Raw genomic sequence first — 5,000 nt, 5'->3', positions numbered from 1 at the left:
GATGTGCAGAGATCCCAGTATCTGTATCTGTATCTGTATCTGTATTTGTATTTGTATTTGAATAAAAGTGTAAAGAGGCTTAAAAATCCTGTTTTTGTTTTTATGACACTTTTAATTTGATATAATTAAAGTGTTATAATAAGTGTTCATGAATAAACTACCTTATGAAGTTGGTCCCCACACCGGGTCTCTAACTGGAGTCTCAGATCAGAGACGACTGCGCTGACTACTGAGATCAAACTTTACTCATCAGCTCGTTGCAGACAGACCTCTACCTATTTATACACCCAGAACACACAGACAGCACAGCCTGGAACATGTAGGGAAGAACTTCAGAGGTGATTATTGATTTGCACTTTTCATTTATTGTCTATTTTTTTTACAACCTAACTTTGTGTAAAGGAGAAGAGGAACAACAGGTTCTGGAGAGTCTCTTTGGAAACACTTTGCATGTGTCAGTAGCTCAGTTTTATCTCTGGAGAACATCCCCAACACATAACTGTTACAATATCTCTATGAAACTAATATAAAACCCACTATTTGTGCTTTGCTGAATAACGTATTTGTATTCGGGCTCACTCCTAGTAAGAACAGTACATTAGTGCTGTGACTGCAGTCTGTCTGCAGCCTTGTTAGCCTTAATAAAGAGAAAATAAAAATGAGGAAGCTGCGTATTCTATCTGTAGAAGAAGAAGAGGTTGTATCTTCATGACCGTGACATTCAGAGATGAACAGTTAATGTTGCAGCATGAGGAGGGAGCAGGACGGATATTACATGTTGATAAATGTGCAGCCGTCCGCTGTGTGTTTACCGTCATTAAATCATCTGAAAACTCTCCCAGTTTCCTGTTGTGCATGTTAGCGTCAGGAGCAGAGACTTCTAGTGAGTCAGGATCCGACTAGAACCATCAGAACAGCTTTTATAACCGTCTGTGTGAGTGTGTTTGTGTGTTTTGTGCTACATTAATAAAGTTAAGTCCAGGTAATGCGGGTCCTGCTGCTACTGAAGGCTTAACCTCCGACACATATAATCACACATCAAACATGTTCAGAAGAACAAACGGCTGCTCGAGTGTTTCTAACGTTTGGTTATGTCAGCGTCGTCTGTGAGGATGAACGTGAAGCTGACAGAGTCGATGTGTGTGGATGTTGTGATGTAAACGTGAGTTAACTCGTCTCTTGTGTCTCTGTTTGTCTCTGCAGGACTGATCACAGCAGGAGTCTCCACACTCTCTCCAGGTAAAACCATTTGAACCATATTTCATAGTTTTTCTCCTGTTTTTCAGTCATGTTTTGGACTTTTATTGCAATTTTTTTAAAGATGTCAAATCTTTATTCTGCATCACAGCTGGATGAGCTCGTTATATCAAATTAAATTCATTAAAATAAACCTGGTCTTCAGACATGTGGAGTTGTGTTCACACTAAATCTTCCAGCTCAGAGTTTCCTCGCAAGAAGTTTTTCACCAGTTCAGAAACTTTCACGGAGAAACTGACATAAGAGACGATTTAACGCCCGTTGCTACGGACGACATCATGGTTCATCACTTATCTTCAACATCATTGTTGATGCGTTTTTTTGCAGCTGTATACAGTTACCATGGTTACAACAGTTTATCACATGGTCAGTGGGAAAAGTGCTGTTTACTTTTTTCACACACACACACACACACACACACACACACACACACACACTCTCACACTGAACACACACACACACACACACACTCTCACACTGAACACACACACACACACACACACACACACACACACACACACACTCTCACACTGAACACACACACACACACACTCTCACACTGAACACACATACACACACACACACACACACACACTCTCACACTGAACACACACACACACACACACTCACACACACACTCTCACACTGAACACACACACACACACACACTCACACACACACTCTCACACTGAACACACACACACACACACTCAAAAGTTCATTCATTCGTGTGTTTTTCGCGTCATCGTTTAGTTTTTATTTGTAAAACATTTTGTCACAGTTTGTATCTTATTGATTGATTGATTATTGATTTTATTTAGTTTCAGTCTGGTTTATTTTAGTTTTGGGTTGTTCGTCGGTTACGTGTCATCGTGAGCGGCTGTAACGGCGTTACAGGAAACGAGGCGGCCCTGCAGAGGACAACATACTGTCATATATAAACATTGATATTGTGCATGTTAACGTTGTAATAAAGTAAATCTTCATCCTTTGATGAGGTCGCTCTATAAAGCAGCAGTTTCAGCAGGTAACCCGGCGACGGCCGTTAAATCAGCTTCATTTATGTGTTGCAGTTTGTTTTATTGATTATTTTAATGTGGACTTAAAGAAACGTCACGCTGGGGTCTGACGAGCGTCATCTCCATCCATTATGATCTTTATTAGCTCGGCGGCCATCTTTAATCTGCTTTTATTAGAGTTTGTTATATTTTCCAAAGCGCTGAGTCAGCGAGGTTCATTATCTGCAGCAGCTGTGAGCAGGATTCACCTGGACTTCCTCTCAAGAGGGTCCGACTGTCAACCTCACGTCTGGGAGGAGAGTCTCCTGACGTCAGGTGATGTCACTTCCTGTTCTGACACAAAATATAAGCAAATTACTTTTATGGTTCATTAAACTCCTTTATGGCTCAGAATGAATGAAAAAATCTGCTATTAGTGTGTGTGTGAGTGTGTGTTCAGTGTGTGTGTGTGTTCAGTGTGTGTGTGTGTGTGTGTGTTCAGTGTGAGTGTGTGTTCAGTGTGTGTGTGTGTGTGTGTTCAGTGTGTGTGTGTGTGTTCAGTGTGAGTGTGTGTGTTCAGTGTGTGTGTGTGTGTTCAGTGTGTGTGTGTGTGTGTGTTCAGTGTGTGTGTGTGTGTTCAGTGTGTGTGTGTGTGTGTTCAGTGTGTGTGTGTGTGTGTTCAGTGTGAGTGTGTGTGTTCAGTGTCAGTGTGTGTGTGTGTGTTCAGTGTGAGTGTGTGTGTGTGTGTTCAGTGTGAGTGTGTGTGTGTGTGTTCAGTGTGTGTGTGTGTGTGTGTGTTCAGTGTGAGTGTGTGTGTGTGTGTGTTCAGTGTGAGTGTGTGTGTGTGTGTGTTCAGTGTGAGTGTGTGTGTGTGTGTTCAGTGTGAGTGTGTGTGTGTGTGTGTGTGTTCAGTGTGTGTGTGAGTGTGTGTGTGTGTGTTCAGTGTGTGTGTGTGAGTGTGTGTGTTCAGTGTGAGTGTGTGTGTGTGTGTTCAGTGTGTGTGTGTGTGTTCAGTGTGAGTGTGTGTGTGTGTGTGTTCAGTGTGAGTGTGTGTGTGTGTGTTCAGTGTGAGTGTGTGTGTGTGTGTTCAGTGTGAGTGTGTGTGTGTGTTCAGTGTGAGTGTGTGTGTGTGTGTTCAGTGTGAGTGTGTGTGTGTGTGTGTTCAGTGTGAGTGTGTGTGTGTGTGTTCAGTGTGAGTGTGTGTGTGTGTGTTCAGTGTGAGTGTGTGTGTGTGTTCAGTGTGAGTGTGTGTGTGTGTGTTCAGTGTGTGTGTGAGTGTGTGTGTGTGTGTTTAGTGTGAGTGTGATCATGATTAGAGAGAAAATTCCCTGAAACCAAAAACAAACTTTTATCACGAGGACACAGATGAGAGGAGACGAGGCTGAGTGAGAGAGGTGACACCGTGTGTGTGTGTGTGTGTGTGTGTGTGTGTGTGTGTGTGTGTGCGTTTGTTCGTTCCCTTGTTGTGACCCAGTAACAGGAGCCTCACACTCTCACATTCCTGATTAATGATGCAGGTTGGACCCAAACAATGAACACACACACATAGTACAATCACTTCAACACATCAACACACACACACACACACACACACACACACACACACATAGTACAATCACTTCAACACATCAACACACACACACACACACACACACACACACACATAACAACAGTCATCACATCAACACATACAACCTGGAGGATGAAAGTGATGCATTCAAGGACGTCTGACAGCTGACCGTCCTTCTTCTCTCGTGTTTTTCAGTACAAGAGATAAAAGTGTTCTGACTGTGCGTCTCCGTTAGTAACCAAAATATAACGAGACCTCCAGTTGATTGGACCCAAAACCTCATTAGTGCCATCAGGAGCTGTCATCTCGTCAAGACAAAACCATAAACAATATCAGAGACTCTCCTGGTTGAACAACTGTGTTAGAAAATATCTGCTTCTTCAGTAAAAAAAGTGGAAGCTACATAAAAACATCAGGGTAGAAGTTACAACTACGACTCCCAGGGTGCATTTTGGCAAAGAAACAGCCAATCACAAAGCTTAAAACTCTGTTAAGATGTCGAGAAAACGGATTTTTACAATCTTTCAGATTTTCTGGCTCACTTTAGAGTAAATTCAGCAACTGTAGCGTCGCGTTACCGCTCTGACCGGCTTCGTCTCCATAGCAACAGCAGCCGAGGCTCGTGGGTATTGTAGTACTGTACCGGCCCCTGAATATAAGACAACCCCCTTCCTCTTTCCAACATGTTTTTGAATAAATACTTTTTGAAGATAAAGAACACTTTCACCCTGTAAATGGAATAAAGACTCTTAATCTGAAACTCCTGCATCTCGCATTAACACGCGCAGCTCCTCATTGTCTGACTGAAACGTGTCTTTGTGTGTGTTGTGAAGCTCTTTTTCATGCCGGATTGAAAACAAAATTCCACCGACTTCAGTCACGTAGCCGATAAAAGTGAAGTGAGACGCTGTTAATCCACAGAGAGGAGAGTCTTCATCCTTGAAGCCTTTTTTTTTTTCTCATGTAAAGGTGAAAAACTTCCATTAAAGCAGAACATAAATCCCACATTTATGTATCTTGTTTATCAGTCTCACAGCCACTCTGTCAGGCTCGTTATGAATTCACTTCTTCTGTGGCAGAAAAACAACAAACTCTCTCTGCAGGAGCTGCCGTTACAGCTCAAATATAACACAAAGACACTTTTCAAACGTAAATTTTCAGAATAAAATACTGTG

At 42.3% G+C, this 5,000-nt stretch overlaps 3 protein-coding genes across 7 annotated transcripts in view; 2 read left to right on the top strand and 1 right to left on the bottom strand.

Annotated features, from left to right (window-relative positions):
• Positions 1–5,000, bottom strand: part of LOC122981768 (polymeric immunoglobulin receptor-like) — a 724,120-nt gene that overhangs the window by 472,943 nt on the left and 246,177 nt on the right. The window lies entirely within an intron of this gene.
• The window catches only part of LOC122981723, a 930,226-nt gene that overhangs the window by 823,230 nt on the left and 101,996 nt on the right, over positions 1–5,000 (top strand). The window lies entirely within an intron of this gene.
• LOC122981739 (extracellular sulfatase Sulf-2-like) overlaps positions 1–5,000 on the top strand; it is a 92,104-nt gene that overhangs the window by 15,106 nt on the left and 71,998 nt on the right. For all 5 annotated transcript variants that reach the window (XM_044350456.1, XM_044350454.1, XM_044350453.1 and 2 more), the window contains exon 2: positions 1,204–1,239. The gene's annotated coding sequence lies outside the window, so the exon portion shown is untranslated. The remainder of the gene's footprint in view (positions 1–1,203; positions 1,240–5,000) is intronic.

Source organism: Thunnus albacares, chromosome 5 (genome assembly GCF_914725855.1).
Source record: "Thunnus albacares chromosome 5, fThuAlb1.1, whole genome shotgun sequence".
In the NCBI taxonomy this organism is placed as follows: domain Eukaryota; kingdom Metazoa; phylum Chordata; class Actinopteri; order Scombriformes; family Scombridae; genus Thunnus; species Thunnus albacares.
Note: the sequence above shows the minus strand (reverse complement) of the source record. Positions and strands in the feature narration are given on the sequence as shown.